The sequence below is a fragment of the Phyllobates terribilis genome, unplaced genomic scaffold, assembly GCF_046119375.1.
Source record: "Phyllobates terribilis strain yellow unplaced genomic scaffold, ASM4611937v1 Scaffold_12__6_contigs__length_324123572, whole genome shotgun sequence".
NCBI lineage: Eukaryota > Metazoa > Chordata > Amphibia > Anura > Dendrobatidae > Phyllobates > Phyllobates terribilis.
In genome coordinates, this window is record NW_027362772.1 from 223,388,132 (window position 1) to 223,412,811 (window position 24,680).

The window sequence follows — 24,680 nt, forward strand, 5'->3', positions numbered from 1 at the left end:
CTCCTGGGGTACCCTCACACATATTATTCCCTCATTTAGTGGATATTTTCACAAAAAAGTGAAATTTTCAAAAATACAGGAAATTGGCTGAAAACGACTAAATATCAAGGACTCATTGGGCGAATCGCTCTGGAACGGAAATCGGAATGCTCACTGACATTTGCCCTATCTGAAAGTCTGATAAACGCCGGAAAAATGACTAAGTCCAAAAAAAAAATTTTTTCGTCTTTTTTCAATTTTACCCCCGTGGGATATATATTCTACCCACACACATTTGGAACTCTCCTGGGGTACCCTCACACATATTATTCCCTCATTTAGTGGATATTTTCACAAAAAAGTGAAATTTTCAAAAATTCAGAAAATTGGCTGAAAACGACTAAATATCAAGGACTCATTGGGCAAATCGCTCTGGAACTGAAATTGGAACGCTCACTGACATTTGCCCTATCTGAAGGTCTGATAAACGCTGGAAAAATGACTAAGTCCAAAAGAAAAATTTTTTCAACTTTTTTCAATTTTACCCCCGTGGGATATATATTCTACCCAAACACATTGGGAGCTCTCCTGGGGTACCCTCACACAGATTATTCCCTCATTTAGTGGATATTTTCACAAAAAAGTGAAATTTTCAAAAATCCAGAAAATTGGCTGAAAACGACTAAATATCAAGGACTCATTGGGCGAATCGCTCTGGAACTGAAATCGGAACGCTCACTGACATTTGCCCTATCTGAAAGTCTGATAAATGCCGGAAAAATGACTGAGTCCAAAAAAAAAATTTTTTCATCTTTTTTCAATTTTACCCCCGTGGGATATATATTCTACCCACACACGTTGGGAACTCTCCTGGGGTACCCTCACACATATTATTCCCTCATTTAGTGGATATTTTCACAAAAAAGTGAAATTTTCAAAAATCAAGAAAATTGGCTGAAAACGACTAAATATCAAGGACTCATTGGGCGAATCGCTCTAGAACTGAAATCGGAACGCTCACTGACATTTGCCCTCTCTGCAAATCTGATAAACGCCGGAAAAATGACTAAGTCCAAAAGAAATATTATTTCATCTTTTTTCAATTTTACCCCCTTGGGATATATATTCTACCCACACACATTGGGAACTCTCCTGGGGTACCCTCACACATATTATTCCCTCATTTAGTGGATATTTTCACAAAAAAGTGAAATTTTCAAAAATTCAGAAAATTGGCTGAAAACGACTAAATATCAAGGACTCATTGGGCGAATCGCTCTGGAACTGAAATTGGAACGCTCACTGACATTTACCCTATCTGAAAGTCTCATAAACACCGGAAAAATGACTATGTCCAAAAGAAAAATTATTTCAACTTTTTTCAATTTTACCCCCGTGGGATATAAATTCTACCCAAACACATTGGGAGCTCTCCTGGGGTACCCTCACACATATTATTCCCTCATTTAGTGGATATTTTCACAAAAAAGTGAAATTTTCAAAAATCAAGAAAATTGGCTGAAAACGACTAAATATCAAGGACTCATTGGGCGAATCGCTCTAGAACTGAAATCGGAACGCTCACTGACATTTGCCCTATCTGCAAATCTGATAAACGCCGGAAAAATGACTAAGTCCAAAAGAAATATTATTTCATCTTTTTTCAATTTTACCCTCTTGGGATATATATTCTACCCACACACATTGGGAACTCTCCTGGGGTACCCTCACACATATTATTCCCTCATTTAGTGGATATTTTCACAAAAAAGTGAAATTTTCAAAAATTCAGAAAATTGGCTGAAAACGACTAAATATCAAGAACTCATTGGGCGAATCGCTCTGGAACTGAAATTGGAACGCTCACTGACATTTGCCCTATCTGAAAGTCTGATAAACGCCGGAAAAATGACTTAGTCCAAAACAAACATTTTTTCAACTTTTTTCAATTTTACCCCCGTGGGATATATATTCTACCCAAACACATTGGGAGCTCTCCTGGGGTACCCTCACACATATTATTCCCTCATTTAGTGGATATTTTCACAAAAAGGTGAAATTTTCAAAAATCTAGAAAATTGGCTGAAAACGACTAAATATCAAGGACTCATTGGGCGAATCGCTCTGGAACTGAAATCGGAACGCTCACTGACATTTGCCCTATCTGAAAGTCTGATAAACGCCGGAAAAATGACGTAGTCCAAAAGAAAAATTTTTTCAACTTTTTTCAATTTTACCCCCGTGGGATATATATTCTACCCAAACACATTGGGAGCTCTCCTGGGGTACCCTCACACATATTATTCCCTCATTTAGTGGATATTTTCACAAAAAAGTGAAATTTTCAAAAATCCAGGAAATTGGCTGAAAACGACTAAATATCAAGGACTCATTGGGCGAATCGCTCTGGAATGGAAATCGGAATGCTCACTGACATTTGCCCTATCTGAAAGTCTGATGAACGGCGGAAAAATGACTAAGTCCAAAAAAAAATTTTTTTCGTCTTTTTTCAATTTTACCCCCGTGGGATATATATTCTATCCACACACATTTGGAACTCTCCTGGGGTACCCTCACACATATTATTCCCTCATTTAGTGGATATTTACACAAAAAAGTGAAATTTTCAAAAATCCAGAAAATTGGCTGAAAACGACTAAATATCAAGGACTCATTGGGCGAATCGCTCTGGAACTGAAATCGGAACGCTCACTGATATTTGCCCTATCTGAAAGTCTGATAAACGCCGGAAAAATGACTAAGTCCAAAAGAAAAATTATTTCAACTTTTTTCAATTTTACCCCCGTGGGATATATATTCTACCCACACACATTTGGAACTCTCCTGGGGTACCCTCACACATATTATTCTCTCATTTAGTGGATATTTTCACAAAAAAGTGATATTTTCGAAAATCCAGAAAATTGGCTGAAAACGACTAAATATCAAGGACCCATTGGGCGAATCGCTCTAGAACTGAAATCGGAACGCTCACTGACATTTGCCCTCTCTGCAAATCTGATAAACGCCGGAAAAATGACTAAGTCCAAAAGAAATATTATTTCATCTTTTTTCAATTTTACCCCCTTGGGATATATATTCTACCCACACACATTGGGAACTCTCCTGGGGTACCCTCACACATATTATTCCCTCATTTAGTGGATATTTTCACAAAAAAGTGAAATTTTCAAAAATTCAGAAAATTGGCTGAAAACGACTAAATATCAAGGACTCATTGGGCGAATCGCTCTGGAACTGAAATTGGAACGCTCACTGACATTTACCCTATCTGAAAGTCTCATAAACGCCGGAAAAATGACTAAGTCCAAAAGAAAAATTATTTCAACTTTTTTCAATTTTACCCCCGTGGGATATAAATTCTACCCAAACACATTGGGAGCTCTCCTGGGGTACCCTCACACATATTATTCCCTCATTTAGTGGATATTTTCACAAAAAAGTGAAATTTTCAAAAATCAAGAAAATTGGCTGAAAACAACTAAATATCAAGGACTCATTGGGCGAATCGCTCTAGAACTGAAATCGGAACGCTCACTGACATTTGCCCTATCTGCAAATCTGATAAACGCCGGAAAAATGACTAAGTCCAAAAGAAATATTATTTCATCTTTTTTCAATTTTACCCCCTTGGGATATATATTCTACCCACACACATTGGGAACTCTCCTGGGGTACCCTCACACATATTATTCCCTCATTTAGTGGATATTTTCACAAAAAAGTGAAATTTTCAAAAATTCAGAAAATTGGCTGAAAACGACTAAATATCAAGAACTCATTGGGCGAATCGCTCTGGAACTGAAATTGGAACGCTCACTGACATTTGCCCTATCTGAAAGTCTGATAAACGCCGGAAAAATGACTTAGTCCAAAACAAACATTTTTTCAACTTTTTTCAATTTTACCCCCGTGGGATATATATTCTACCCAAACACATTGGGAGCTCTCCTGGGGTACCCTCACACATATTATTCCCTCATTTAGTGGATATTTTCACAAAAAGGTGAAATTTTCAAAAATCAAGAAAATTGGCTGAAAACGACTAAATATCAAGGACTCATTGGGCAAATCGCTCTAGAACTGAAATCGGAACGCTCACTGACATTTGCCCTATCTGAAGGTCTGATAAACGCTGGAAAAATGACTAAGTCCAAAAGAAAAATTTTTTCAACTTTTTTCAATTTTACCCCCGTGGGATATATATTCTACCCAAACACATTGGGAGCTCTCCTGGGGTACCCTCACACAGATTATTCCCTCATTTAGTGGATATTTTCACAAAAAAGTGAAATTTTCAAAAATCCAGAAAATTGGCTGAAAACGACTAAATATCAAGGACTCATTGGGCGAATCGCTCTGGAACTGAAATTGGAACGCTCACTGACATTTGCCCTATCTGAAAGTCTGATAAACGCTGGAAAAATGACTAAGTCCAAAAGAAAAATTATTTCAACTTTTTTCAATTTTACCCCTGTGGGATATATATTCTACCCACACACATTGGGAACTCTCCTGGGGTACCCTCACACATATTATTCCCTCATTTAGTGGATATTTTCACAAAAAAGTGAAATTTTCAAAAATCAAGAAAATTGGCTGAAAAAGACTAAATATCAAGGACTCATTGGGCGAATCGCTCTGGAACTGAAATTGGAACGCTCACTGACATTTGCCCTATCTGAAAGTCTGATAAACGCCGGAAAAATGACTTAGTCCAAAAGAAAAATTTTTTCAACTTTTTTCAATTTTACCCGCGTGGGATATATATTCTACCCAAACACATTGGGAGCTCTCCTGGGGTACCCTCACACATATTATTCCCTCATTTAGTGGATATTGTCACAAAAAAGTGAAATTTTCAAAAATCCAGGAAATTGGCTGAAAACGACTAAATATCAAGGACTCATTGGGCGAATCGCTCTGGAATGGAAATCGGAATGCTCACTGACATTTGCCCTATCTGAAAGTCTGATGAACGGCGGAAAAATGACTTAGTCCAAAAAAAAATTTTTTTCGTCTTTTTTCAATTTTACCCCCGTGGGATATATATTCTATCCACACACATTTGGAACTCTCCTGGGGTACCCTCACACATATTATTCCCTCATTTAGTGGATATTTACACAAAAAAGTGAAATTTTCAAAAATCCAGAAAATTGGCTGAAAACGACTAAATATCAAGGACTCATTGGGCGAATCGCTCTGGAACTGAAATCGGAACGCTCACTGACATTTGCCCTATCTGAAAGTCTGATAAACGCCGGAAAAATGACTAAGTCCAAAAGAAAAATTATTTCAACTTTTTTCAATTTTACCCCCGTGGGATATATATTCTACCCACACACATTGGGAACTCTCCTGGGGTACCCTCACACATATTATTCCCTCATTTAGTGGATATTTTCACAAAAAAGTGAAATTTTCAAAAATCCAGAAAATTGGCTGAAAACGACTAAATATCAAGGACTCATTGGGCGAATCGCTCTGGAACTGAAATCGGAACGCTCACTGACATTTGCCCTATCTGAAAGTCTGATAAACGCCGGAAAAATGAGTAATTCCAAAAAAAAATTTTTTTCGTCTTTTTTCAATTTTACCCCCGTGGGATATATATTCTACCCACACACATTTGGAACTCTCCTGGGGTACCCTCACACATATTATTCCCTCATTTAGTGGATATTTTCACAAAAAAGTGAAATTTTCAAAAATCAAGAAAATTGGCTGAAAACGAATAAATATCAAGGACTCATTGGGCGAATCGCTCTAGAACTGAAATCGGAACGCTCACTGACATTTGCCCTATCTGCAAATCTGATAAACGCCGGAAAAATGACTAAGTCCAAAAGAAATATTATTTCATCTTTTTTCAATTTTACCCCCGTGGGATATATATTCTACCCACACACATTTGGAACTCTCCTTGGGTACCCTCACACATATTATTCCCTCATTTAGTGGATATTTTCACAAAAAAGTGACATTTTCAAAAATTCAGAAAATTGGCTGAAAACGACTAAATATCAAGGACGCATTGGGCGAATCGCTCTGAAACTGAAATTGGAACGCTCACTGACATTTGCCCTATCTGAAAGTCTGATAAACGCCGGAAAAATGACAGTCCAAAAGAAAAATTTTTTCAACTTTTTTCAATTTTACCCCCGTGGGATATATATTCTACCCAAACACATTGGGAGCTCTCCTGGGGTACCCTCACACATATTATTCCCTCATTTAGTGGATATTTTCACTAAAAAGTGAAATTTTCAAAAATCCAGGAAATTGGCTGAAAACGACTAAATATCAAGGACACATTGGGCGAATCGCTCTGGAACGGAAATCGGAATGCTCACTGACATTTGCCCTATCTGAAAGTCTGATAAACGCCGGAAAAATTACTGAGTCCAAAAAAAAATTTTTTTCATCTTTTTTCAATTTTACCCCCGTGGGATATATATTCTACCCACACACATTTGGAACTCTCCTGGGGTTCCCTCACACATATTATTCCCTCATTTAGTGGATATTTTCACAAAAAAGTGAAATTTTCCAAAATTCAGAAAATTGGCTGAAAACGACTAAATATCAAGGACTCATTGGGCGAATCGCTCTAGAACTGAAATCGGAACGCTCACTGACATTTGCCCTATCTGCAAATCTGAAAAACGCCGGAAAAATGACTAAGTCGAAAAGAAAAATTATTTCATCTTTTTTCAATTTTACCCCCTTGGGATATATATTCTACCCACACACATTGGGAACTCTCCTGGGGTACCCTCACACATATTATTCCCTCATTTAGTGGATATTTTCACAAAAAAGTGAAATTTTCAAAAATTCAGAAAATTGGCTGAAAACGACTAAATATCAAGGACTCATTGGGCGAATCGCTCTGGAACTGAAATTGGAACGCTCACTGACATTTGCCCTATCTGAAAGTCTGATAAACGCCGGAAAAATGACTTAGTCCAAAACAAACATTTTTTCAACTTTTTTCAATTTTACCTCCGTGGGATATATATTCTACCCAAACACATTGGGAGCTCTCCTGGGGTACCCTCACACATATTATTCCCTCATTTAGTGGATATTTTCACAAAAAGGTGAAATTTTCAAAAATCTAGAAAATTGGCTGAAAACGACTAAATATCAAGGACTCATTGGGCGAATCGCTCTGGAACTGAAATCGGAACGCTCACTGACATTTGCCCTATCTGAAGGTCTGATAAACGCTGGAAAAATGACTAAGTCCAAAAGAAAAATTTTTTCAACTTTTTTCAATTTTACCCCCGTGGGATATATATTCTACCCAAACACATTGGGAGCTCTCCTGGGGTACCCTCACACAGATTATTCCCTCATTTAGTGGATATTTTCACAAAAAAGTGAAATTTTCAAAAATCCAGAAAATTGGCTGAAAACGACTAAATATCAAGGACTCATTGGGCGAATCGCTCTGGAACTGAAATCGGAACGCTCACTGACATTTGCCCTATCTGAAAGTCTGATAAATGCCGGAAAAATGACTGAGTCCAAAAAAAAAATTTTTTCATCTTTTTTCAATTTTACCCCCGTGGGATATATATTCTACCCACACACGTTGGGAACTCTCCTGGGGTACCCTCACACATATTATTCCCTCATTTAGTGGATATTTTCACAAAAAAGTGAAATTTTCAAAAATCAAGAAAATTGGCTGAAAAAGACTAAATATCAAGGACTCATTGGGCGAATCGCTCTGGAACTGAAATTGGAACGCTCACTGACATTTGCCCTATCTGAAAGTCTGATAAACGCCGGAAAAATGACTAAGTCCAAAAGAAAAATTTTTTCAACTTTTTTCAATTTTACCCCCGTGGGATATATATTCTACCCAAACACATTGGGAGCTCTCCTGGGGTACCCTCACACATATTATTCCCTCATTTAGTGGATATTTACACAAAAAAGTGAAATTTTCAAAAATCCAGAAAATTGGCTGAAAACGACTAAATATCAAGGACTCATTGGGCGAATCGCTCTGGAACTGAAATCGGAACGCTCACTGACATTTGCCCTATCTGAAAGTCTGATAAACGCCGGAAAAATGACTAAGTCCAAAAGAAAAATTATTTCAACTTTTTTCAATTTTACCCCCGTGGGATATATATTCTACCCACACACATTGGGAACTCTCCTGGGGTACCCTCACACATATTATTCCCTCATTTAGTGGATATTTTCACAAAAAAGTGAAATTTTCAAAAATCCAGAAAATTGGCTGAAAACGACTAAATATCAAGGACTCATTGGGCGAAACGCTCTGGAAATGAAATCGGAACGCTCACTGACATTTGCCCTATCTGAAAGTCTGATAAACGCCGGAAAAATGACTAAGTCCAAAAGAAAAATTATTTCAACTTTTTTCAATTTTACCCCCGTGGGATATATATTCTACCCACACACATTGGGAACTCTCCTGGGGTACCCTCACAAATATTATTCCCTCATTTAGTGGATATTTTCACAAAACAGTGAAATTTTCAAAAATTCAGAAAATTGGCTGAAAACGACTAAATATCAAGGACTCATTGGGCGAATCACTCTGGAACGGAAATCGGAATGCTCACTGACATTTGCCCTATCTGAAAGTCTGATAAACGCCGGAAAAATGACTAAGTCCAAAAAAAAATTTTTTTCGTCTTTTTTCAATTTTACCCCCGTGGGATATATATTCTACCCAAACACATTGGGAGCTCTCCTGGGGTACCCTCACACATATTATTCCCTCATTTAGTGGATATTTTCACAAAAAAGTGAAATTTTCAAAAATCAAGAAAATTGGCTGAAAACGACTAAATATCAAGGACTCATTGGGCGAATCGCTCTAGAACTGAAATCGGAACGCTCACTGACATTTGCCCTATCTGCAAATCTGATAAACGCCGGAAAAATGACTAAGTCCAAAAGAAATATTATTTCATCTTTTTTCAATTTTACCCCCGTGGGATATATATTCTACCCACACACATTTGGAACTCTCCTTGGGTACCCTCACACATATTATTCCCTCATTTAGTGGATATTTTCACAAAAAAGTGACATTTTCAAAAATTCAGAAAATTGGCTGAAAACGACTAAATATCAAGGACTCATTGGGCGAATCGCTCTGAAACTGAAATTGGAACGCTCACTGACATTTGCCCTATCTGAAAGTCTGATAAACGCCGGAAAAATGACAGTCCAAAAGAAAAATTTTTTCAACTTTTTTCAATTTTACCCCCGTGGGATATATATTCTACCCAAACACATTGGGAGCTCTCCTGGGGTACCCTCACACATATTATTCCCTCATTTAGTGGATATTTTCACTAAAAAGTGAAATTTTCAAAAATCCAGAAAATTGGCTGAAAACGACTAAATATCAAGGACTCATTGGGCGAATCGCTCTAGAACTGAAATCGGAACGCTCACTGACATTTGCCCTATCTGCAAATCTGAAAAACGCCGGAAAAATGACTAAGTCGAAAAGAAAAATTATTTCATCTTTTTTCAATTTTACCCCCTTGTGATATATATTCTACCCACACACATTGGGAACTCTCCTGGGGTACCCTCACACATATTATTCCCTCATTTAGTGGATATTTTCACAAAAAAGTGAAATTTTCAAAAATTCAGAAAATTGGCTGAAAACGACTAAATATCAAGGACTCATTGGGCGAATCGCTCTGGAACTGAAATTGGAAAGCTCACTGACATTTGCCCTATCTGAAAGTCTGATAAACGCCAGAAAAATGACTTAGTCCAAAAGAAAAATTTTTTCAACGTTTTTCAATTTTACCCCCGTGGGATATATATTCTACCCAAACACATTGGGAGCTCTCCTGGGGTACCCTCACACATATTATTCCCTCATTTAGTGGATATTTTCACAAAAAAGTGAAATTTTCAAAAATACAGGAAATTGGCTGAAAACGACTAAATATCAAGGACTCATTGGGCGAATCGCTCTGGAACGGAAATCGGAATGCTCACTGACATTTGCCCTATCTGAAAGTCTGATAAATGCCGGAAAAATGACTAAGTCCAAAAAAAAATTTTTTTCGTCTTTTTTCAATTTTACCCCCGTGGGATATATATTCTACCCACACACATTTGGAACTCTCCTGGGGTACCCTCACACATATTATTCCCTCATTTAGTGGATATTTTCATAAAAAAGTGAAATTTTCAAAAATCAAGAAAATTGGCTGAAAACGATTAAATATCAAGGACTCATTGGGCGAATCGCTCTAGAACTGAAATCGGAACGCTCACTGACATTTGCCCTATCTGCAAATCTGATAAACGCCGGAAAAATGACTAAGTCCAAAAGAAATATTATTTCATCTTTTTTCAATTTTACCCCCTTGGGATATATATTCTACCCACACACATTGGGAACTCTCCTGGGGTACCCTCACACATATTATTCCCTCATTTAGTGGATATTTTCACAAAAAAGTGAAATTTTCAAAAATTCAGAAAATTGGCTGAAAACGACTAAATATCAAGGACTCATTGGGCGAATCGCTCTGGAACTGAAATGGGAACGCTCACTGACATTTGCCCTATCTGAAAGTCTGATAAACGCCGGAAAAATGACTTAGTCCAAAACAAACATTTTTTCAACTTTTTTCAATTTTACCCCCTTGGGATATATATTCTACCCAAACACATTGGGAGCTCTCCTGGGGTACCCTCACACATATTATTCCCTCATTTAGTGGATATTTTCACAAAAAGGTGAAATTTTCAAAAATCTAGAAAATTGGCTGAAAACGACTAAATATCAAGGACTCATTGGGCGAATCGCTCTGGAACTGAAATCGGAACGCTCACTGACATTTGCCCTATCTGAAGGTCTGATAAACGCTGGAAAAATGACTAAGTCCAAAAGAAAAATTTTTTCAACTTTTTTCAATTTTACCCCCGTGGGATATATATTCTACCCAAACACATTGGGAGCTCTCCTGGGGTACCCTCACACAGATTATTCCCTCATTTAGTGGATATTTTCACAAAAAAGTGAAATTTTCAAAAATCCAGAAAATTGGCTGAAAACGACTAAATATCAAGGACTCATTGGGCGAATCGCTCTGGAACTGAAATCGGAACGCTCACTGACATTTGCCCTATCTGAAACTCTGATAAATGCCGGAAAAATGACTGAGTCCAAAAAAAAAATTTTTTCATCTTTTTTTCAATTTTACCCCCGTGGGATATATATTCTACCCACACACGTTGGGAACTCTCCTGGGGTACCCTCACACATATTATTCCCTCATTTAGTGGATATTTTCACAAAAAAGTGAAATTTTCAAAAATCAAGAAAATTGGCTGAAAAAGACTAAATATCAAGGACTCATTGGGCGAATCGCTCTGGAACTGAAATTGGAACGCTCACTGACATTTGCCCTATCTGAAAGTCTGATAAACGCCGGAAAAATGACTTAGTCCAAAAGAAAAATTTTTTCAACTTTTTTCAATTTTACCCCCGTGGGATATATATTCTACCCAAACACATTGGGAGCTCTCCTGGGGTACCCTCACACATATTATTCCCTCATTTAGTGGATATTTTCACAAAAAAGTGAAATTTTCAAAAATCCAGAAAATTGGCTGAAAACGACTAAATATCAAGGACTCATTGGGCGAAACGCTCTGGAAATGAAATCGGAACGCTCACTGACATTTGCCCTATCTGAAAGTCTGATAAACGCCGGAAAAATGACTAAGTCCAAAAGAAAAATTATTTCAACTTTTTTCAATTTTACCCCCGTGGGATATATATTCTACCCACACACATTGGGAACTCTCCTGGGGTACCCTCACAAATATTATTCCCTCATTTAGTGGATATTTTCACAAAACAGTGAAATTTTCAAAAATTCAGAAAATTGGCTGAAAACGACTAAATATCAAGGACTCATTGGGCGAATCGCTCTGGAACGGAAATCGGAATGCTCACTGACATTTGCCCTATCTGAAAGTCTGATAAACGCCGGAAAAATGACTAAGTCCAAAAAAAAATTTTTTTCGTCTTTTTTCAATTTTACCCCCGTGGGATATATATTCTACCCACACACATTTGGAACTCTCCTGGGGTACCCTCACACATATTATTCCCTCATTTAGTGGATATTTTCACAAAAAAGTGAAATTTTCAAAAATCAAGAAAATTGGCTGAAAACGACTAAATATCAAGGACTCATTGGGCGAATCGCTCTAGAACTGAAATCGGAACGCTCACTGACATTTGCCCTATCTGCAAATCTGATAAACGCCGGAAAAATGACTAAGTCCAAAAGAAATATTATTTCATCTTTTTTCAATTTTACCCCCTTGGGATATATATTCTACCCACACACATTGGGAACTCTCCTGGGGCACCCTCACACATATTATTCCCTCATTTAGTGGATATTTTCACAAAAAAGTGAAATTTTCAAAAATTCAGAAAATTGGCTGAAAACGACTAAATATCAAGGACTCATTGGGCGAATCGCTCTGGAACTGAAATTGGAACGCTCACTGACATTTACCCTATCTGAAAGTCTCATAAACGCCGGAAAAATGACTAAGTCCAAAAGAAAAATTATTTCAACTTTTTTCAATTTTACCCCCGTGGGATATATATTCTACCCAAACACATTGGGAGCTCTCCTGGGGTACCCTCACACATATTATTCCCTCATTTAGTGGATATTTTCACAAAAAGGTGAAATTTTCAAAAATCTAGAAAATTGGCTGAAAATGACTAAATATCAAGGACTCATTGGGCGTATCGCTCTGGAACTGAAATTGGAACGCTCACTGACATTTACCCTATCTGAAAGTCTGATAAACGCTGGAAAAATGACTAAGTCCAAAAGAAAAATTTTTTCAACTTTTTTCAATTTTACCCCCGTGGGATATATATTCTACCCAAACACATTGGGAGCTCTCCTGGGGTACCCTCACACATATTATTCCCTCATTTAGTGGATATTTTCACAAAAAAAGTGAAATTTTCAAAAATACAGGAAATTGGCTGAAAACGACTAAATATCAAGGACTCATTGGGCGAATCGCTCTGGAACGGAAATCGGAATGCTCACTGACATTTGCCCTATCTGAAAGTCTGATAAACGCCGGAAAAATGACTAAGTCCAAAAAAAAATTTTTTTCGTCTTTTTTTAATTTTACCCCCGTGGGATATATATTCTACCCACACACATTGGGAACTCTCCTGGGGTACCCTCACACATATTATTCCCTCATTTAGTGGATATTTTCACAAAAAAGTGAAATTTTCAAAAATTCAGAAAATTGGCTGAAAACGACTAAATATCAAGGACTCATTGGGCGAATCGCTCTGGAACGGAAATCGGAATGCTCACTGACATTTGCCCTATCTGAAAGTCTGATAAACGCCGGAAAAATGACTAAGTCCAAAAAAAAATTTTTTTCGTCTTTTTTCAATTTTACCCCCGTGGGATATATATTCTACCCACACACATTTGGAACTCTCCTGGGGTACCCTCACACATATTATTCCCTCATTTAGTGGATATTTTCATAAAAAAGTGAAATTTTCAAAAATCAAGAAAATTGGCTGAAAACGACTAAATATCAAGGACTCATTGGGCGAATCGCTCTAGAACTGAAATCGGAACGCTCACTGACATTTGCCCTATCTGCAAATCTGATAAACGCCGGAAAAATGACTAAGTCCAAAAGAAATATTATTTCATCTTTTTTCAATTTTACCCCCTTGGGATATATATTCTACCCACACACATTGGGAACTCTCCTGGGGTACCCTCACACATATTATTCCCTCATTTAGTGGATATTTTCACAAAAAAGTGAAATTTTCAAAAATTCAGAAAATTGGCTGAAAACGACTAAATATCAAGGACTCATTGGGCGAATCGCTCTGGAACTGAAATGGGAACGCTCACTGACATTTGCCCTATCTGAAAGTCTGATAAACGCCGGAAAAATGACTTAGTCCAAAACAAACATTTTTTCAACTTTTTTCAATTTTACCCCCTTGGGATATATATTCTACCCAAACACATTGGGAGCTCTCCTGGGGTACCCTCACAAATATTATTCCCTCATTTAGTGGATATTTTCACAAAACAGTGAAATTTTCAAAAATCCAGAAAATTGGCTGAAAACGACTAAATATCAAGGACTCATTGGGCGAAACGCTCTGGAAATGAAATCGGAACGCTCACTGACATTTGCCCTATCTGAAAGTCTGATAAACGCCGGAAAAATGACTAAGTCCAAAAGAAAAATTATTTCAACTTTTTTCAATTTTACCCCCGTGGGATATATATTCTACCCACACACATTGGGAACTCTCCTGGGGTACCCTCACAAATATTATTCCCTCATTTAGTGGATATTTTCACAAAACAGTGAAATTTTCAAAAATTCAGAAAATTGGCTGAAAACGACTAAATATCAAGGACTCATTGGGCGAATCGCTCTGGAATGGAAATCGGAATGCTCACTGACATTTGCCCTATCTGAAAGTCTGATAAACGCCGGAAAAATGACTAAGTCCAAAAAAAAATTTTTTTCGTCTTTTTTCAATTTTACCCCCGTGGGATATATATTCTACCCACACACATTTGGAACTCTCCTGGGGTACCCTCACACATATTATTCCCTCATTTAGTGGATATTTTCACAAAAAAGTGAAATTTTCAAAAATCAAGAAAATTGGCTGAAAACGACTAAATATCAAGGACTCATTGGGCGAATCGCTCTAGAACTGAAATCGGAACGCTCACTGACATTTGCCCTATCTGCAAATCTGATAAACGCCGGAAAAATGACTAAGTCCAAAAGAAATATTATTTCATCTTTTTTCAATTTTACCCCCTTGGGATATATATTCTACCCACACACATTGGGAACTCTCCTGGGGTACCCTCACACATATTATTCCCTCATTTAGTGGATATTTTCACAAAAAAGTGAAATTTTCAAAAATTCAGAAAATTGGCTGAAAACGACTAAATATCAAGGACTCATTGGGCGAATCGCTCTGGAACTGAAATTGGAACGCTCACTGACATTTACCCTATCTGAAAGTCTCATAAACGCCGGAAAAATGACTAAGTCCAAAAGAAAAATTATTTCAACTTTTTTCAATTTTACCCCCGTGGGATATATATTCTACCCAAACACATTGGGAGCTCTCCTGGGGTACCCTCACACATATTATTCCCTCATTTAGTGGATATTTTCACAAAAAGGTGAAATTTTCAAAAATCTAGAAAATTGGCTGAAAATGACTAAATATCAAGGACTCATTGGGCGTATCGCTCTGGAACTGAAATTGGAACGCTCACTGACATTTACCCTATCTGAAAGTCTGATAAACGCTGGAAAAATGACTAAGTCCAAAAGAAAAATTTTTTCAACTTTTTTCAATTTTACCCCCGTGGGATATATATTCTACCCAAACACATTGGGAGCTCTCCTGGGGTACCCTCACACATATTATTCCCTCATTTAGTGGATATTTTCACAAAAAAAGTGAAATTTTCAAAAATACAGGAAATTGGCTGAAAACGACTAAATATCAAGGACTCATTGGGCGAATCGCTCTGGAACGGAAATCGGAATGCTCACTGACATTTGCCCTATCTGAAAGTCTGATAAACGCCGGAAAAATGACTAAGTCCAAAAAAAAATTTTTTTCGTCTTTTTTCAATTTTACCCCCGTGGGATATATATTCTACCCACACACATTGGGAACTCTCCTGGGGTACCCTCACACATATTATTCCCTCATTTAGTGGATATTTTCACAAAAAAGTGAAATTTTCAAAAATTCAGAAAATTGGCTGAAAACGACTAAATATCAAGGACTCATTGGGCGAATCGCTCTGGAACTGAAATTGGAACGCTCACTGACATTTGCCCTATCTGAAAGTCTGATAAACGCCGGAAAAATGACTTAGTCCAAAACAAACATTTTTTCAACTTTTTTCAATTTTACCCCCGTGGGATATATATTCTACCCAAACACATTGGGAGCTCTCCTGGGGTACCCTCACACATATTATTCCCTCATTTAGTGGATATTTTCACAAAAAGGTGAAATTTTCAAAAATCTAGAAAATTGGCTGAAAACGACTAAATATCAAGGACTCATTGGGCGAATCGCTCTGGAACTGAAATCGGAACGCTCACTGACATTTGCCCTATCTGAAGGTCTGATAAACGCTGGAAAAATTACTAAGTCCAAAAGAAAAATTTTTTCAACTTTTTTCAATTTTACCCCCGTGGGATATATATTCTACCCAAACACATTGGGAGCTCTCCTGGGGTACCCTCACACAGATTATTCCCTCATTTAGTGGATATTTTCACAAAAAAGTGAAATTTTCAAAAATCCAGAAAATTGGCTGAAAACGACTAAATATCAAGGACTCATTGGGCGAATCGCTCTGGAACTGAAATCGGAACGCTCACTGACATTTGCCCTATCTGAAAGTCTGATAAATGCCGGAAAAATGACTGAGTCCAAAAAAAAATTTTTTTCATCTTTTTTCAATTTTACCCCCGTGGGATATATATTCTACCCACACACGTTGGGAACTCTCCTGGGGTACCCTCACACATATTATTCCCTCATTTAGTGGATATTTTCACAAAAAAGTGAAATTTTCAAAAATCAAGAAAATTGGCTGAAAAAGACTAAATATCAAGGACTCATTGGGCAAATCGCTCTGGAACTGAAATTGGAACGCTCACTGACATTTGCCCTATCTGAAAGTCTGATAAACGCCGGAAAAATGACTTAGTCCAAAAGAAAAATTTTTTCAACTTTTTTCAATTTTACCCCCGTGGGATATATATTCTACCCAAACACATTGGGAGCTCTCCTGGGGTACCCTCACACATATTATTCCCTCATTTAGTGGATATTTTCACAAAAAAGTGAAATTTTCAAAAATCCAGGAAATTGGCTGAAAACGACTAAATATCAAGGACTCATTGGGCGAATCGCTCTGGAATGGAAATCGGAATGCTCACTGACATTTGCCCTATCTGAAAGTCTGATGAACGGCGGAAAAATGACTAAGTCCAAAAAAAAATTTTTTTCGTCTTTTTTCAATTTTACCCCCGTGGGATATATATTCTATCCACACACATTTGGAACTCTCCTGGGGTACCCTCACACATATTATTCCCTCATTTAGTGGATATTTACACAAAAAAGTGAAATTTTCAAAAATCCAGAAAATTGGCTGAAAACGACTAAATATCAAGGACTCATTGGGAGAATCGCTCTGGAACTGAAATCGGAACGCTCACTGACATTTGCCCTATCTGAAAGTCTGATAAACGCCGGAAAAATGACTAAGTCCAAAAGAAAAATTATTTCAACTTTTTTCAATTTTACCCCCGTGGGATATATATTCTACCCACACACATTTGGAACTCTCCTGGGGTACCCTCACACATATTATACTCTCATTTAGTGGATATTTTCACAAAAAAGTGATATTTTCGAAAATCCAGAAAATTGGCTGAAAATGACTAAATATCAAGGACTCATTGGGCGAATCGCTCTGGAACTGAAATCGGAACGCTCACTGACATTTGCCCTATCTGAAAGTCTGATAAACGCTGGAAAAATGACTAAGTCCAAAAGAAAAATTATTTCAACTTTTTTCAATTTTACCCCTGTGGGATATATATTCTACCCACACACATTGGGAACTCTCCTGGGGTACCCTCACACATATTATTCCCTCATTTAGTGGATATTTTCACAAAAAAGTGAAATTTTCAAAAATCAAGAAAATTGGCTGAAAAAGACTAAATATCAAGGACTCATTGGGCGAATCGCTCTGGAACTGAAATTGGAACGCTCACTGACATTTGCCCTATCTGAAAGTCTGATAAACGCCGGAAAAATGACTTAGTCCAAAAGAAAAATTTTTTCAACTTATTTCAATTTTACCCCCGTGGGATATATATTCTACCCAAACACATTGGGAGCTCTCCTGGGGTACCATCACACATATTATTCCCTCATTTAGTGGATATTTTCACAAAAAAGTGAAATTTTCAAAAATCCAGGAAATTGGCTGAAAACGACTAAATATCAAGGACTCATTGGGCGAATCGCTCTGGAATGGAAATCGGAATGCTCACTGACATTTGCCCTATCTGAAAGTCTGATGAACGGCGGAAAAATAACTAAGTCCAAAAAAAAATTTTTTTCGTCTTTTTTCAATTTTACCCCCGTGGGATATATATTCTATCCACACACATTTGGAACTCTCCTGGGGTACCCTCACACATATTATTCCCTCATTTAGTGGATATTTACACAAAAAAGTGAAATTTTCAAAAATCCAGAAAATTGGCTGAAAACGACTAAATATCAAGGACTCATTGGGCGAATCGCTCTGGAACTGAAATCGGATCGCTCACTGACATTTGCCCTATCTGAAAGTCTGATAAACGCCGGAAAAATGACTAAGTCCAAAAGAAAAATTATTTCAAATTTTTTCAATTTTACCCCTGTGGGATATATATTCTACCCACACACATTGGGAACTCTCCTGGGGTACCCTCACACATATTATTCTCTCATTTAGTGGATATTTTCACAAAAAAGTGATATTTTCGAAAATCCAGAAAATTGGCTGAAAACGACTAAATATCAAGGACTCATTGGGCGAATCGCTCTGGAACTGAAATCGGAACGCTCACTGACATTTGCCCTATCTGAAAGTCTGATAAACGCTGGAAAAATGACTAAGTCCAAAAGAAAAATTATTTCAACTTTTTTCAATTTTACCCCCGTGGGATATATATTCTACCCACACACATTGGGAACTCTCCTGGGGTACCCTCACAAATATTATTCCCTCATTTAGTGGATATTTTCACAAAACAGTGAAATTTTCAAAAATTCAGAAAATTGGCTGAAAACGACTAAATATCAAGGACTCATTGGGCGAATCTCTCTGGAACTGAAATCGGAACGCTCACTGACATTTGCCCTATCTGAAAGTCTGATAAACGCCGGAAAAATGACTAAGTCCAAAAGAAAAATTATTTCAACTTTTTTCAATTTTACCCCCGTGGGATATATATTCTACCCACACACATTGGGAACTCTCCTGGGGTACCCTCACAAATATTATTCCCTCATTTAGTGGATATTTTCACAAAACAGTGAAATTTTCAAAAATTCAGAAAATTGGCTGAAAACGACTAAATATCAAGGACTCATTGGGCGAATCGCTCTGGAACTGAAATTGGAACGCTCACTGACATTTGCCCTATCTGAAAGTCTGATAAACGCCCGAAAAATGACTTAGTCCAAAAGAAAAATTTTTTCAACTTTTTCCAATTTTACCCCCGTGGGATATATATTCTACCCAAACACATTGGGAGCTCTCCTGGGGTACCCTCACACATATTATTCCCTCATTTAGTGGATATTTTCACAAAAAAGTGAAATTTTCAAAAATCCAGGAAATTGGCTGAAAACGAATAAATATCAAGGACTCATTGGGCGAATCGCTCTGGAACGGAAATCGGAATGCTCACTGACATTTGCCCTATCTGAAAGTCTGATAAACGCCCGAAAAATGACTTAGTCCAAAAGAAAAATTTTTTCAACTTTTTCCAATTTTACCCCCGTGGGATATATATTCTACCCAAACACATTGGGAGCTCTCCTGGGGTACCCTCACACATATTATTCCCTCATTTAGTGGATATTTTCACAAAAAAGTGAAATTTTCAAAAATCAAGAAAATTGGCTGAAAAAGACTAAATATCAAGGACTTATTGGGCAAATCGCTCTGGAACTGAAATTGGAACGCTCACTGACATTTGCCCTATCTGAAAGTCTGATAAACGCCGGAAAAATGACTTAGTCCAAAAGAAAAATTTTTTCAACTTTTTTCAATTTTACCCCCGTGGGATATATATTCTACCCAAACACATTGGGAGCTCTCCTGGGGTACCCTCACACATATTATTCCCTCATTTAGTGGATATTTTCACAAAAAAGTGAAATTTTCAAAAATCCAGGAAATTGGCTGAAAACGACTAAATATCAAGGACTCATTGGGCGAATCGCTCTGGAATGGAAATCGGAATGCTCACTGACATTTGCCCTATCTGAAAGTCTGATGAACGGCGGAAAAATGACTAAGTCCAAAAAAAAATTTTTTTCGTCTTTTTTCAATTTTACCCCCGTGGGATATATATTCTATCCACACACATTTGGAACTCTCCTGGGGTACCCTCACACATATTATTCCCTCATTTAGTGGATATTTACACAAAAAAGTGAAATTTTCAAAAATCCAGAAAATTGGCTGAAAACGACTAAATATCAAGGACTCATTGGGCGAATCGCTCTGGAACTGAAATCGGAACGCTCACTGACATTTGCCCTATCTGAAAGTCTGATAAACGCCGGAAAAATGACTAAGTCCAAACGAAAAATTATTTCAACTTTTTTCAATTTTACCCCCGTGGGATATATATTCTACCCACACACATTTGGAACTCTCCTGGGGTACCCTCACACATATTATACTCTCATTTAGTGGATATTTTCACAAAAAAGTGATATTTTCGAAAATCCAGAAAATTGGCTGAAAATGACTAAATATCAAGGACTCATTGGGCGAATCGCTCTGGAACTGAAATCGGAACGCTCACTGACATTTGCCCTATCTGAAAGTCTGATAAACGCTGGAAAAATGACTAAGTCCAAAAGAAAAATTATTTCAACTTTTTTCAATTTTACCCCTGTGGGATATATATTCTACCCACACACATTGGGAACTCTCCTGGGGTACCCTCACACATATTGTTCCCTCATTTAGTGGATATTTTCACAAAAAGTGAAATTTTCAAAAATCAAGAAAATTGGCTGAAAAAGACTAAATATCAAGGACTCATTGGGCGAATCGCTCTGGAACTGAAATTGGAACGCTCACTGACATTTGCCCTATCTGAAAGTCTGATAAACGCCGGAAAAATGACTTAGTCCAAAAGAAAAATTTTTTCAACTTATTTCAATTTTACCCCCGTGGGATATATATTCTACCCAAACACATTGGGAGCTCTCCTGGGGTACCATCACACATATTATTCCCTCATTTAGTGGATATTTACACAAAAAAGTGAAATTTTCAAAAATCCAGAAAATTGGCTGAAAACGACTAAATATCAAGGACTCATTGGGCGAATCGCTCTGGAACTGAAATCGGAACGCTCACTGACATTTGCCCTATCTGAAAGTCTGATAAACGCCGGAAAAATGACTAAGTCCAAAAGAAAAATTATTTCAACTTTTTTCAATTTTACCCCTGTGGGATATATATTCTACCCACACACATTGGGAACTCTCCTGGGGTACCCTCACACATATTATTCTCTCATTTAGTGGATATTTTCACAAAAAAGTGATATTTTCGAAAATCCAGAAAATTGGCTGAAAACGACTAAATATCAAGGACTCATTGGGCGAATCGCTCTGGAACTGAAATCGGAACGCTCACTGACATTTGCCCTATCTGAAAGTCTGATAAACGCTGGAAAAATGACTAAGTCCAAAAGAAAAATTATTTCAACTTTTTTCAATTTTACCCCCGTGGGATATATATTCTACCCACACACATTGGGAACTCTCCTGGGGTACCCTCACAAATATTATTCCCTCATTTAGTGGATATTTTCACAAAACAGTGAAATTTTCAAAAATTCAGAAAATTGGCTGAAAACGACTAAATATCAAGGACTCATTGGGCGAATCTCTCTGGAACTGAAATCGGAACGCTCACTGACATTTGCCCTATCTGAAAGTCTGATAAACGCCGGAAAAATGACTAAGTCCAAAAGAAAAATTATTTCAACTTTTTTCAATTTTACCCCCGTGGGATATATATTCTACCCACACACATTGGGAACTCTCCTGGGGTACCCTCACAAATATTATTCCCTCATTTAGTGGATATTTTCACAAAACAGTGAAATTTTCAAAAATTCAGAAAATTGGCTGAAAACGACTAAATATCAAGGACTCATTGGGCGAATCGCTCTGGAACTGAAATTGGAACGCTCACTGACATTTGCCCTATCTGAAAGTCTGATAAACGCCCGAAAAATGACTTAGTCCAAAAGAAAAATTTTTTCAACTTTTTCCAATTTTACCCCCGTGGGATATATATTCTACCCAAACACATTGGGAGCTCTCCTGGGGTACCCTCACACATATTATTCCCTCATTTAGTGGATATTTTCACAAAAAAGTGAAATTTTCAAAAATCCAGGAAATTGGCTGAAAACGAATAAATATCAAGGACTCATTGGGCGAATCGCTCTGGAACGGAAATCGGAATGCTCACTGACATTTGCCCTATCTGAAAGTCTGATAAACGCCGGAAAAATGACTAAGTCCAAAAAAAATTTTTTTTCGTCTTTTTTCAATTTTACCCCCGTGGGATATATATTCTACCCACAAACATTTGGAACTCTCCTGGGGTACCCTCACACATATTATTCCCTCATTTAGTGGATATTTTCACAAAAAAAGTGAAATTTTCAAAAATCCAGAAAATTGGCTGAAAACGACTAAATATCAAGGACTCATTGGGCGAATCTCTCTGGAACTGAAATCGGAACGCTCACTGACATTTGCCCTATCTGAAAGTCTCATAAACGCCGGAAAAATGACTAAGTCCAAAAGAAAAATTATTTCAACTTTTTTCAATTTTACCCCCGTGGGATATATATTCTACCCACACACATTGGGAACTCTCCTGGGGTACCCTCACAAATATTATTCCCTCATTTAGTGGATATTTTCACAAAACAGTGAAATTTTCAAAAATTCAGAAAATTGGCTGAAAACGACTAAATATCAAGGACTCATTGTGCGAATCGCTCTGGAACTGAAATTGGAACGCTCACTGACATTTGCACTATCTGAAAGTCTGATAAACGCCCGAAAAATGACTTAGTCCAAAAGAAAAATTTTTTCAACTTTTTTCAATTTTATCCCCTGGGATATATATTCTACCCAAACACATTGGGAGCTCTCCTGGGGTACCCTCACACATATTATTCCCTCATTTAGTGGATATTTTCACAAAAAAGTGAAATTTTCAAAAAGCCAGAAAATTGGCTGAAAACGACTAAATATCAAGGACTAATTGGGCGAATCGCTCTGGAACGGAAATCGGAATGCTCACTGACATTTGCCCTATCTGAAAGTCTGATAAACGCCGGAAAAATGACTAAGTCCAAAAAAAAATTTTTTTAATCTTTTTTCAATTTTACCCCCGTGGGATATATATTCTACCCACACACATTTGGACCTCTCCTGGGGTACCCTCACACATATTATTCCCTCATTTAGTGGATATTTTCACAAAAAAGTGAAATTTTCAAAAATCCAGAAAATTGGCTGAAAACGACTAAATATCAAGGAGTCATTGGGCGAATCGCTCTGGAACTGAAATCGAAACGCTCAATGACATTTGCCCTATCTGAAAGTCTGATAAACGCCGGAAAAATGACTAAGTCCAAAAGAAAAATTATTTCAACTTATTTCAATTTTACCCCCGTGGGATATATATTCTACCCACACATATTGGGAACTCTCCTGGGGTACCCTCACACATATTATTCCCTCATTTAGTGGATATTTTCACAAAAAAGTGAAATTTTCAAAAATCCAGGAAATTGGCTGAAAACGACTAAATATCAAGGACTCATTGGGCGAATCGCTCTGGAACGGAAATCGGAATGCTCACTGACATTTGCCCTATCTGAAAGTCTGATAAACGCCGGAAAAATGACTAAGTCCAAAAAAAAATTTTTTCAACTTTTTTCAATTTTACCCCTGTGGGATATATATTCTACCCACACACATTGGGAACTCTCCTGGGGTACCCTCACACATATTATTCCCTCATTTAGTGGATATTTTCACAAAACAGTGAAATTTTCAAAAATTCAGAAAATTGGCTGAAAACGACTAAATATCAAGGACTCATTGGGCGAATCGCTCTGGAACTGAAATTGGAACGCTCACTGACATTTGCCCTATCTGAAAGTCTGATAAACGCCGGAAAAACGACAGTCCAAAAGAAACATTTTTTTAACTTTTTTCAATTTTACCCCCGTGGGATATATATTCTACCCAAACACATTGGGAGCTCTCCTGGGGTACCCTCACACATTTTATTCCCTCATTTAGTGGATATTTTCCCAAAAAAGTGAAATTTTCAAAAATCCAGAAAATTGGCTGAAAACGACTAAATATCAAGGACTCATTGGGCGAATCGCTCTGGAACTGAAATCGGAACGCTCACTGACATTTGCCCTATCTGAAAGTCTGATAAACGCCGGAAAAATGACTAAGTCCAAAAGAAAAATTATTTCAACTTTTTTCAATTTTACCCCCGTGGGATATATATTCTACCCACACACATTGGGAACTCTCCTGGGGTACCCTCACAAATATTATTCCCTCATTTAGTGGATATTTTCACAAAACAGTGAAATTTTCAAAAATCCAGAAAATTGGCTGAAAACGACTAAATATCAAGGACTCATTGGGCGAATCGCTCTGGAACTGAAATTCGAACGCT